Source organism: Pinus tabuliformis, chromosome X, assembly GCF_031772625.1.
Source record: "Pinus tabuliformis cultivar Carrire ecotype Pingquan chromosome X, CPIR1, whole genome shotgun sequence".
Lineage (NCBI taxonomy): Eukaryota > Viridiplantae > Streptophyta > Pinopsida > Pinales > Pinaceae > Pinus > Pinus tabuliformis.
In genome coordinates this window covers 583,481,942-583,495,526 of record NC_142308.1, presented here as the reverse complement: position 1 = coordinate 583,495,526, position 13,585 = coordinate 583,481,942, and the positions used below count along the sequence as shown (strand labels likewise).

The following is a 13,585-nucleotide window of genomic DNA, read 5'->3' as shown; positions in this document are numbered from 1 at the left end:
ATATATGGAGTATTTTTTCAGTTTGAAGGATAAGTCAGATTGTCTTTCACACAACCAAACTCATTATGTGCATGTATGGCTGTCAGCATTTACATTCGTGCCTTGGTTCAAGCACTTCCAAGAAGCATCCTTGTCACAATTAATTGATTGGTTGATCTGGCATTACAACATCACTTGATCTATTGATTTTGCATCAGAGTAGGGTAGATTTGTAAATAAATAAGTTGCACAAGGCAGCATTTCAGTTTACGGTATTTGTCTATGTACAGGTTGCAGTATGTGTATGTTTTAATGATTGGTATAAGTTGTTCAGGTTTGCAATTGTTTAACCGTATTGCCCAATGGATGAGGCACTTAGTCTACAGTGTTCTTGACACCTCCAAGGAGCTGCCATCCCCAATAAGGCTGATGTTAGTTCTAGTCTTTGCAGCCTGTCACCAGGGATCAACATGAGCTCTTACTATGTTTGGTTTTGTTACATGTTTTGCACATGATCTTTAGGGAAAAACATGTCATTAGTGTGTTCATCAGAAGAATCTCAGAAAGAGCTTTCCAACGGTATATCATGCTCCAAAAACTGGCTCCCAGATCAAAAGATATGACCGAATGAATGGTCGACTCAAAGGCGGCCTCCCGTGTAGCAGTTTAGGTATTGAATGATCCAGAGGAAGCTAGGAGATGTCAGTGGCTGGACTATGATAGAGAAGGAGAGAACATAGAATTTGAGGTCTATTTTCGTGCTGCTAATCCTCATCTCAACATATGGCGAGCTCGTTTCTCTGCTTTGATTGAAAGAGATATCCTATGTAGAGGGCATTGTGCATTGCTGATAGTGAAATTGCCGATGAAAGGTATACAGTTTTTGGTCCCATGGTTCTAGAGAGGAATTACTTGAAGGTTTATAGATGTTCATTCAGTGGTTGTTGTCATCCTTACTTACATCTCTTCCAAGCTTTTCAATTCATCAGCCTGTGTCTATTTGCCTACCTAAAATGCTTCAGCAAAATAACTTTTATTTGAGCAACATGATCTGGAGTGTGGCCCTACGTGCAACACTTACACCTAGGAAAAAAACAAAACAACCGTATGAAGGAGTTGCAGCAGAAGATGGTCGGAAGCCAAGCATCTTTGACACTTTCACTCACAGGGAAGGGACTACTCCGAATGGAAGTAATGGAGATGTAGCTGTTGATCAATACCATCGTTACAAGGAGGATATTGATCTAATGTCTGCGATGGGAGTAGATGCCTATATATTTTCAATCTCATGGCCCAGGCTTATTCCTGATGGTGAAGGACCCATCAATCCAAAGGGCATTGAGTACCATAATAACCTCATAAATGAGATTTTATCCCATGGCATTTAACCACATGTTACATTGTACCACTTTGATCTGCCTCAAGCTCTGGAAGATTCCTATGGAGCTTTCTTAAATCCACAGATTGTGGGGGATTTTAAAGGTTATGCAGATGTGTGTTTCAGAGAGTATGGTGATCGAGTAAATATTGGTCCACTTTCAATGAGCCTAGTATAGTTGCCACTACAGGATATGATCAAGACTTTTTCCCACCTCAACGATGCTCCCAACCATTTGGAAATTGTACTACTGGAAACTCAACTGTTGAGCCTTATATTGTTGGTCATCATGTTTTGCTATCACATATAGCTACTGTGGAGCTATACAGGAAAACTTATCAGGAAAAGCAAAAGGGATGGATTGGATTAATAATTTTAGTAAATTGGATGATACCTCTTACTAATAAATCCACAGATGTGGTTGCTACTCAAAGAGAAAATGATTTTATGGTGAGCTGGCTTTTAGACTCATTTGTTTCTGGAGACTATCTAGGGAGCAGGAGAAATATAGTGGGTTCTTGGTTACCTTCATTTACAAAAGAACAGGCTCAAAAGTTACAAGGGTCATTGGACTTCGTTGGTGTCAATCACTATGTTACCATGTATTGTTTTGATGTTCCAAGAAAAGGTGAACTTATATCAAGAGACTACGCTCAAGATATTTCCATTGGAATTGTAGTGGAACGAGATGGAATTCCCCTTAGCGGTAATGGATCATTTTTTTGGTATGCCAGTTGTACCACAAAGCATGCAGGAAGTGCTTGAATATATTGAGGACCGTTCCCATAATATTCTTATTATTGTGCATGAAAATGGATTTTTAGAGCCTAATAATTCTTCTATTCCCCTTTTCGAGGCTTTGAATGACCAATTCAGGATGGATCTCCATCAAGATGTCCTTCAGTATGTGCTGGCAGCAATAAGGAAAGGGTGGTGGTGGTGGTCATGATCCATTTGACATATTCCAGTCATTCTTCGGTGGAAATCCTTTTGGAGGTGGTAGCAGCAGGGGAACCCGAAGGCAAAGGAGAATTGAAGAGGTTGTTCACCCCTTGAACGTATCATTGGAGGACCTTTACAATTGGATATTAAAGAAGTTGTCACCATCTTGAAAGTTTCTGTGCCCACAATGCAAGGGTGAAAAAGTCTTACTTGATAAGAAAATGCTCGAGGTCACAGTTGAGAAGGGAATGCAAAATGGTAAGAGGATCACTTTCCAAGGGGAAGCAAATGAAGTGCCCGACACAGTTACTGGTGACATTGTATTTTTAGTTCAACAAAGGGAGCATCCCAAATTCAAGAGAAAGGGAGATGATCTTTTCGTTGAAGCCTACTTTATCATTGATAGAGGCATTGTGTGGGTTTCAGTTTATATTGACCCATCTGGATGGTCGGCAACTGCTTATTAAATCTAGTCCCCGTGAAGTTGTTAAACCAGCTCAGTTCAAGGCTAGTAATGATGAAGGAATCCCTGTTTAATAGCGGCCATTCATGAAGGGTAATCTGTACATTCATTTCTCTGTAGAGTTCCCAGATTCTTTAACTCCTGAACAGTGCAAGGATCTGGAAGCAGTTTTGCCTCCTTGAACTGCAAGACAGCTAACAGACAAAGGCCTAGCTCAACGCCCCTGCATCAAACAACACACACAAGTCAAAATTTGAAGTCGAGTCAAAAACAAAATTGAAAGTCAAGCTAATCTGGCTGTGGCACTGCGCTCCTGGGTTTAGCACTGTGCGTAGAGAAATGCCAAAAGACATGGACTTCTATTTTGGTAGATGAATTTTAGGATACAGGCAGCATGCAGTACTGTTTGTTGAAATTGTTTTTTTCCCATAATCGTATTACTGTTGTTGGAAATGATGACCAGTAAATTCTTAGCTTCAACGGAGCTGACATTTCTGGTTTTGATTTGTTTCGACAAGACTTCCCTTCTCATAAATAGGTTAGGTTGCATCAAAATTATCGCTCAACACGATGTATTGTTGAGGTTGCGTCTTCTCTTATTCAGAAGAATGTAAAACGCTGTACCTCAAAGCACGTTTTTGTGGATAATGTGTCTGGTGATAAAATTATTATAAGAGAATGTCGAAATGAGGATGCCCAATGTGCATTTGTTGTTGACAATATCCTGATGGCTACCTTGGTGAACTCTAAAGGTGAACGCTTATTTGCTAACATAACCATCCTGTACCATCGACAGGTCTCAGGAAAATTGTTCCAATCAATTCTATGTGCTCGAAAGATTCCATTTAATGTACATGGTGTGGCTTTTTATCGGAAAAAGGTAATCAAAGCTGTGATCTCAATGCTTCAAACTGCGTTGCCTATGGGTGGAGATGGCCCGTGTCATTGTGTCTTCAAAGCACTATATCCTGGTGATAAGGAAGAGAAGAAAAGGGTTGTTGAGTATGTGGAGAAGGTTGCAAATAGTACAAATGTGGATTTTTGATGGCCGCCCATGAGATATTTACAGCAAAGGTTTTCAACAGGTGGAAACTTGCCCAAGGTCATAGAGTGCTCTTTATTATTGACACCCTTTATAAGCTTGTACACAAGGAAAGATCTCTGTCAGCTATTGTAACTTCGGCTGTTAACTTTATACCTCAGAAATTTCTATTTGAGAAGCGTGCTATCATAGATGAAGACAGTGGAAAGTTTTTGAATGATTTCACTCAATGCACCTGTGGTCAATGCTTCTCGAAGAAGGGGAGTTTGAAATTGAGTTTACAAAAATCAGAGTGTTTAACTCAACAACCAGCCATGAAATCAGCAGCGCTGAATTTTTCAAAGGAGAGGTGGCAGTATTCGAATCATTCAACAAACAGATGGCAAATATTTTTGGGCATCCAAGCCATCTACAGGGCGCAGGTGGAGGATGAGTTGATCAGGATCCCAGATTATCCCTGATTTCCAACGATGTTCCACAATAAACTTTGGAAATTCTACTTGTGGCAGCAAATTAGTTGTTCCTTTTTATTTTTGAGATTTAATTAGTTATTTTGTTATAATTTAATTTAGGTAATTTGTCCGCATAAAACTTATTTAGGTTTTTGTTTGTTTTTAATATTTTAATTATTTTGATTCCTATGTTTAAGAATCAATAGTTAATATGTAATATTATAAATAGGATTAGTTTGAAGATGTAAGGGTTCGATTTTGGCAGTAGAGAGGCTACTTGGCACTGTATAAAGTTTTCCTGAATATCATTTTAATAAAGCAGTTTTCTGCCCTTTGGACTTGGGATTCAGCATGGTGCTTAAATGTCCAGTATGTTTTTCTCATAAATTCATTTACACATTATGTTTTTCCTACCTTGTTACAACATTATTTAAGAGATGTGTTAGGAATCCATCCTGTATGATGCTCCTTTCATGATGATTTTGCTGTTAGATGTAATGGTTGTCTTAGCAGAATTCATCCTTTGCTAGTTGCTTTGTTGAGCAATCTCGTGATTCTATTTCGTCTAAAGTTGCTGCTGCAAATCCATCCCTTGTTTGATGCCTGTAGGGTAGCGAGCTTTCTCCCCTATTCTTATCACATTCACAATCTTTATCTGGCTGAACATGGCAATTTCTTTGCCCCAGTTTTTCCGGCAGAAACTGGCATCGACTCCATAGCCCAATCATCCTTTCTCTTGCTGTTTCGACCCAAAAACTTTCAAACAAAATCCCCGAACTCCATAGCTAGCCTAAGATTTCATTTATTGCAGTCACGTTGTGTTGGCAAAGAGAGAGCCCTCTCTGGTCTGGTAGGGCTAGATGCCAGACCTAAAGCTTGGTTTGTGGTTACCTCAGAGTTGCCTTTTCTCAGCCTTAAGGTTAATTCTGAGTGGTTAAATCTCAGCATCTAGAAGAAGCGGCAAGTCTTTGGAGCATGGATTTTGACGGAGCCGTGGGTAAGGATGGTGCTTACATAGGGATTTGGATTCAGAGCCATATTTTCCAGCCTGACAAAGTTCCTAGTAATGTTAGAGTATGTTCTTATAAATTGGATTTTGACTGCTATAACAATGACGCAGAGTATGAAGCTTTGATTGCAGGTCTGAAAATTTTGAAGAAGCTAAATGCTAAAAGAATTTCAGTCTATGGAGATTCAGAGCTGGTAATTAAACATGTAAAGGGAGAGTACCAAGCAAAGCACCCGTGGATGAGAGCCTACAGAAATGTAGTCCTAGACATATTGTGAATGTTTCCTAATTATACATTGACAGTTGTACCCCGGACTCAGAATATTATTGCAGATTCACTCGCCACTGCTACAAGCAATTTGAAGATCCCAATGAACTCCAACAATAAGTTTGAAATTCATGTCAAACACCGGCCTACTGTTCTGGACAATTTAAGGTATTGGCAAGTGTTTTGGGATGACAATGAAATCAATACCTTCTTGCAGAATGAAGGAAATTTCAAGGATGCTTCCATAGATAATGACTATGATACCGATGAACAAGAGATTGAGGTGAACCAGATGGAGATATTGCAGCTAAAAGACAACATTATTCCTAAGGGTCTTATACCTTTAGAAGAACTTTTTGATCAAGATGATGTGGCTAGAAAGCCGAGCTTGGTGCCTACAGATAAAGGAGTTGAGGATGTCAATATTGGAACAACAGATAAGCCCAAGTTTGTGAAATTGTCTAAAACATTGTCTCCCGAGGTAAAGACTAAATATGTTAGATTGTTATCTGAATTTTCTGATGTGTTTGCTTGGGATTATTCAGATGTGAAGGTGTATGACAAAGGTATAATTCAACACCATATTCCCATCAAGCCAAATCAGAAATAGTTCAGGCAAAAGTTGAGAAGAATTAACCCAAAGTTGCTGCCTTCCATTGAAAAGGAGGTAAACAGATTATTCAAAGCTGGTATAATTGTCCCAATCAGATTTTCTGATTGGATTTTGAACCTGGTTCCGGTACGAAGAAAGACCGGAGAAATAAGATTGTGTATCGATTTCCAGAACCTTAACAAGGTATCTTTAAAGGATAATTACCCACTTCCGAAGATGGATCATATCCTGTAGAGAGTGGTCGGAGCATCACGCATGTCACTACTTAATGGATATTCAAGTTATAATCAGATTCTGGTGCATGAAAATGATCGAGACAAAACTGCATTTACCACACCTTGGGGAAATTTTCATTATGCTAAAATGCCATTTGGTTTGAGAATGTTGGAGCCACATTCCAGCAAGCTATGGACATCACTTTTGCCAATGAAAAGGATGTATTTCTAGTTGCATATTTAGATGATTTGACAATGATTTTAGGTTCCGATGATGAGAATCTACACCATTTAAATGTTGTGTTTCAGAGATGTAGGAAGTTCAGGATATCTCTTAATCCAAAGAAAAGTCTCTTTGCCATGGATGAAGGAAAGCTGCTGGGTCATATTATCTCAAAAGAAGGAATTCGCATTGATCCTTCAAGGGCGGAGGCAATTTAGCACTTAGATTTTCCCCGAAGCAAGAAGGAGATACAATATTTTAATGGTAAGATGAATTTCTTAAGCCGATCCATACCCAATCTAGCTGAACATTCAAGAGAAATAACTCACATGTTGAAAAAGGATAGCATGGTAAAATGGACAGAGGATGCCATGAAGTCATTTAATCCGGTAAAGTATGCTCTATCTATAGCCTTGGTCTTGATTAGTCCTGATTATACTCAAGATTTCATCATATTTTCATTTGCATCTGAGCATACCTTGGCTGCAGTATTGATGCAAAAGAGAGATCAGCTGGAGAAGCCCATTGCCTTTTTCAGTAGGACCATTAGAGATGCTGCCTTGTGGTACAATATAATTGAAAAATAGGCTCTTGCTCTTGTCAAAGCGTTGAAGGATTTCAGAGTGTATATTTTGCACTCACACATCATAGCGTACGTTCCCAATGCAGCAGTAAAGGATGTGCTGATACAAACTGATCCAGAAGGAAGGCAGGGAAAATGGATTGCAGCAATGTTGGAGTATGATCTGGAGATTAAACCTACAAAGTTGATCAAAGGACAAGGCTTGGTGAGACTAATGGCTGAATCAAATCTGCATGCTTTAGATATCAATCTCATCGCAGCCATGTCAGAAGATGAAGAAGAAGGCTCACTCATTCAAGTGTCTGAAATGTTTCTTCAGTCACCATGGTATTTAGACATAGTGTATGTACTTCAGCACCTTTCGCCACCTCCAGGAATGACAAAGAACAAAGGTAGATCACTTAAACTCAAAGCTGCAAATTCTACATTCTAAATAATTCCCTTTATTGGAAAGATCCGGGAAGTGTGTTAACTGTTTGGTTGAAGATGAAGCTCAGCAGGTGATGTATGACTTTCATAAAGGTGATTGTGGTGGTCATTTGTTCTATAAGACAACGGCAGACAAAGTGTTGAGAGTAGGTTACTACTAGCCGACTCTATTTTCAGATGTTTACAAAACAATCATGAGCTGTCATGAATGTCAGGTCTTTCAAGGGAAAAGAAAATTGTTGCCTCTTCCTCTAAAACCTTTCAAAGTCAATGCACCATTTCAGCAGTGGGGACTCGATTTCATCGGGGAAATCCATCCAACATCGTCGGCACAACACAAATGGATCCTAACAGCAACCGACTACTTTACCAAGTGGATTGAAGCAATTCTGACCAGACAAGCCACATATATGGTAATCATCCAATTTCTAGAGTCAAATATTTTATCTCGTTTTGATTTTCTTAGTAAAATTATCACAGATAATGCAGCCGCATTCAAATCAAAGAGGATGGTCGAATTTTGCAGCAAGTATAATATTATTTTGGGTCATTCTATAGCATATTATCTGCAGGGAAATTGTTTGGCTGAATCATCTAATAAGTGTTTAGTGAACATCATCAAGAAGATGCTGGAAACAAATAAGAAAAGTTGGCACAGGAAGTTGGTTAATGCTTTATGGGCTGACAAAGTGAGCCAGAAGAGATCCATAGGTATGTCTCCATTTGAATTAGTTTATGGCATTGACACTGTTTTTCCAACATCTCTTGCAGTTCCGGTTGAGGCTGTTACAGGAGGTTGGCAGTGAAGAAGATGACTTTAAGTGAAGAATGAATCAGATGATTCATTTGTAGAAAACAAGGGATGAAGTTTTCCAAAACACTTTCAGATTGCAGGAAAAGATCAAGAAAATCTGTGATCAGAAAACTGAAGTAGACAAATTTTAGCTAGAGGATGTAGTGTTACGGTGGGATGCTAGGAATGAGGACAAAGGAAAGCATGGTAAGTTTGAAAAATTATGGAAAGGAACTTATAAGATTGCAACATATAGAGGATAGAATGCCTTTTTGTTGAAGGATATGGATGGTCAGGATTGTTCAGGAGGGCTAGTAAATGGTAGGCTCCTGAAGCACTACTACTTCTAAGGTGATTTGTGAAATCATGACATGATCATTGTACATACCATTTTCCCTTTCATTGCAAGATTTCTAGGTACACAGTCATTTCATCTTGGGGCCCAAGGTGAAGGCTATAAAGTTTAAATGATATGTGTAAGGTTTGCTGGTTCTAGTTTAGTTTCTAGTCACAGTTCGAGTCATGAGTCAGTTTCAATTTGCATAGTGCCAATTTTCAGTTTTAGCAAGTTTTGACTCCGTTGCCCAATGGATAAAGCTACTAGGTCTACGGTGTTCTTGGCACCTCTAAGGAGCTACCATCCCCATTGGAACCAATGTTAGTGTCAGTGTCTTCACACTGCCATCAAGGAACAAAATCTGCGCTTTTGCATTTCATAGTAGGAGTCCCACACTGATGAGTTCGCATTCCATTAGGTCATGGATTCACTGATGGTAGGGTTTACTTCCAGTTTTTCTCCTCATGATCTGTACTTGCTGATCCTCTTTCATATTTCAGTCATGGTTCATGATTTACTCTGCAGTTTATTTCATTAGGTCTTAGGGTTTGGTGTCATTAGGTTTTATGGTTTTATCATGGTCAAATCCAGTTATTACATGCCAATAATGATCAACAAGGACATGAGGAGGCCAATAATGATTGGTGAAGTCATAATTTATCTGTTTGAGAGCCTAATGTAGTTCTCACCTCAAAACTTGTTTTGAGGTGAAAACAGAGTATTTTGTTTTTTATCTTCATTTATGATGTAATTTTATCTTTTCCATATGTAATATTTGTTCCCAAGCTCCTCTTAAGCTTGTGATGTTGCCAAGCATCTGTCACTGCAAAAAATCAAATTTTCTAGAGCGTCAGTCCACTTGCAAGAGCATAAGAGAATAAACTTGAAAAACAGAGCATTTTAAAGGACAGAGAGACTGTTAAACACACATGGACAACAAAGACAATGTGAAAGATAAATCATGCAGTTCATTTTTTATTAACAGAAGATATACATTTATAGTACATTATGTGACTCTTGGGTTTCAGATCCCAAGGTCTCTTGGACTGCTTTTGTCCATTCAACTTCCACACTAACCATTTAGGATTAGGTGTCCAACATTCCCCCCCTTAATCCGAAGGGTTATGTATGAGTCCAAGAAGAGAGCTGTAATACAACATGTGCAAAAAATGCATGGCAGCACTAGGCTGAATGTGCTCTATGAAATGTTGGTATAAAGGGCGGTGGTTTAAGGATGACCACCAACACTGGAACGCTTAGTGCAGTTCCTGGAACTCTTCCAAAACTGGCAAGAAACTGAAGTTTTCTGCTAGAGGAAGTGATCCTATTGTTTTAAAGAGGGAAACCTTCAACCATAAAAGGGAGGTCTCACCCCGCATAAAAGGTAAAACTTCAACCTGAAAAGGGAAGTCTCAACCTGTGATGGTTTAAAGATAACCAACAACTCTGGAATGCTTAATGCAATTCCTGGAACTCTTCCAAAACTGGCAAGAAGCTGGAGTCTTCTGCTAGAGGAAGTGTTCTCAATTGTGTTCCTGGAATGCTTCCGAAATTGGCAAGAAGCTGAAGTCTTCTGCTAGAGGAAGTGTCCCAGATTGCCAACTGAAGGCATGTTCAGGCATCTTTGTCGCTGGCTACAACTCTGAAACTGGTGTGGCAGGTTGTGGCTCAGGCTCACTTGATGTAACTTTGAAGCTTATAGATGACCATCATTTCCCCCCTTGTCAGATACAAGGTGAGATGATGGAGGAAACTCAACTGCAAGACTGTTCAATATTCTGGAACAAGTTCTGACATGTGTTTGGAATATCTTCTTGGCTGTTGATGCCCATTGCCAAGAAGCGATCCATCCAAGATGAATCTTTGTTCTTGCAGGACGTTTGTTTTTGAAGCATCTGTGTGAAGAATGGCTGGTTTTATGACAGTGCTTACATGGATGAAGATCAAAACAATGATCTTTCAAAGGGCCAACTCAGTCACAGTGTTGGCATTTTACAATCTGTTGTTGTTGTTGTTGTTGTTGTGGAAGAGGAGTAGAATCTGGAATAGCTGGAGGTGAACTATCATGAAGAGCAGGTGAACTGTCATGAATGAATCCAACACTCTGAAACTGAATGGGCTTGGCATAGTCTAGAATATGAAAGGACAAGTCCTTGTCATATCCAAGACCAGTTTTGTGCTTGTTGTGGACAAGCTGTTCCCAAGGTCTGATGATGGGCTTGGGAAGTGCAGACTGAGTTTCTGCATCTGCATATACAACTGCTGCTTTATTTGAATGAACTGTAACATTATTAACATGTTGCTGATGGGTGGTTGTCTCAATGTTCTGAACAAAAACAGGTTCAGCATGGTGTCTATTTTGATGTAGCTCTTCTTGCTGTAGCTGTGATTCAAGCTGCAAAAAATCGATCTTTTCCTGTGAATTTTGTAGACATGTCTGAATTTCTGAGAGAGATCCTTTGCTGATTTGTAATGTGTCATCAACAATAGATTGTATAAGAGTTTTCATGAACTCTAATACTTCACTGATTCTGGCCATTTATGCGTTAAAAACTGATCAAAACTACTACTTAATGCAGAAAAGTAATACCCACTCACAGTACACAACAATATCCTTTATAAATGTCAGCGAATGATCAGTGTGCAATATAAAGGATTACAATCAGCTCACCAAAATCTTTATGCAGCAGTGGAATCAAGGAATCAATGCACTATAATGAGTTTTAAATACAATGCCACAATTGGGGCAGCAGCAACTGCAAACTTGTTTGGATCCTTCAAATACTCCTTCACTTTCTCGGCCAGTGGAAAAGAATAGTCAACTTCAATAGCGACTGCTAATACATTCTTGTAACTATTGATGATAGCATGTGGAGCAGCTGCAATTATGGGATTACAGATCGCTAGAGAAAGAGTTGTACATAATCTCATAAACTACAAATGGCTTGCTGTGGTGTGAAAATGATGATCTTCCAGAACAGAAAACAAATTCCTCCTGTGGCAATGATATTAAAAGCTCTTGGTCGCTTTGTCTTTAATATGATAAATGCCACCAAAAATCTTTAAAAAGACTTTGATATCCAATGCCCCACATAAAATTCAATGCGCTATGGTAAATTCAAACTTTATTGTTTAATATAGGTGGACTCTGCAAATTGTTACTTCTGTTGCCGTATAAATAACAAATATTTTCACCGTCCTTAAATAAATATGTAGATGTCATGTACATTGCTCCTCAAATAAATAATAGCTTGCAGCAACAAAATACAAAAATGAGATTGAGCTCTAATATCGTATTTTCAGGCATTATATAATCTTGCTGTGAGCAACAAGCCTTCTTTGTATTCGAGTAAGGCTCTGAGACAAGAATAGTTTTCCCTTCTCTGATGCCAGCTCCTACAGCCTTCTCTGAGGCAAGGGCCTTCTTGCTGATTATCCTGGTTCTGCTGCTATCTTTTATCACCTAAATAGCCAAAACTCTGTATAACCAATGAAAGAATTTTTCAATAAGAAATCCTAATCAAGACCAGTCTGCATAGAACAATATTTCCTTAGTGCCAGGCCAATCAATAACATTGGAATGATGGACTCGGCCTACTTCATTGGAAGGAACGAGCTCCTTGCATGGATCAACACCACTCTGCAACTCTCCCTCTACAAAGTTGAAGAGGCTGCTTCTGGAGCAGTTCAATGTCAACTTATGGATGCTGTACACCCTGGTGTGGTTCCCATGCACAAGGTCAATTTTGATGCAAAGACAGAGTATGAGATGATTCAAAATTACAAAGTGCTGCAGGACGTGTTCAACAAGCTGAAGATTAACAAGTACATTGATGTTAACAAACTAGTGAAGGGGCGCCCACTGGACAATCTAGAATTCATGCAATGGTTAAAGAGATACTGTGATTCGGTAAATGGTGGAGTCATGAATAGTTACAATGCACTTGAACGGAGAGAGTCTTGCAAAGGCGGAAGAGAAGTTAACAAGAAGGCAGCTCCAGTAAACCCTTCAAGCAAGGGCAGTGCACTGGGGTCTAAAACGGCCACAGTTGCTAGCTCTCGGAGAAATGATCCTTCAGTTACAGTTGCGAATGTAGGGACTAAACATTCCAGAACGGGGTCAAATGCTGCTAGCACTGGATATGTGTCTGCACCCTTCCAAACAACTTCAACTGAACCACCGTTTTATGGGTCTTCAACGCTCAACATTCCCCCTGTGACCCCGGCACAGGTTCAGGTTCTAAACGAGCAGATCATAGAGTTGAAGCTTTTGGTAGACAGCTTGGAGAAGGAAAGAGACTTTTACTTTGCAAAGCTGAGGGATATAGAAATACTTTGTCAAAATCCAGATGTTGAACCATTACCTATTGTTTCAGCAATACAGAGGATTCTATATGCTGCTGATGATAGCCCAGCTGTAATTGCTGAGGCACAAGCAATAATATACAGGTCATCCAATCGATCTGATGAAAACGATGAGAACAAGGCAAGGAGAGAGATCAACAAACGTAAATCAGCAGGGACACCTGAGGTGGAAGATGCTGTGAAGTCCAGCCTTTCTCCTAGACAGCGACGAAACTCATGTGAAGACTCCAACAGTGCAGATATTTACCAAAGTACTTCGCCTTTGAAGATGCGTTAATCAGATGATAAAATAATTTCCTATCTGATTCATATCTGGAGGAATCCTATCAGCACTGGTATGATCCATGCGGAGAGACCTCTTAACTCCCTCCCTTGATAATCGCATACAGCGTTCAACGAGTTATCTGGTAATGAATATGTTGAATGTTGATGAGAATTGTTATCTCTTCGATGTTATCTCCACTAGCAAATATCTAAAAGGGGTTTTCCTCGAC

At 39.4% G+C, this 13,585-nt stretch overlaps 2 pseudogenes; both read left to right on the top strand.

The window, feature by feature from the left end:
* Window positions 1–1,025: 1,025 nt before the first annotated feature.
* Window positions 1,026–2,944, top strand: LOC149141356 (putative inactive beta-glucosidase 33 pseudogene; annotated as a pseudogene).
* Window positions 2,945–12,300: 9,356 nt separating this feature from the next.
* LOC149141355 (microtubule-associated protein RP/EB family member 1A pseudogene) lies at window positions 12,301–13,368 on the top strand (annotated as a pseudogene).
* The last annotated feature ends 217 nt before the right edge of the window (window positions 13,369–13,585 follow it).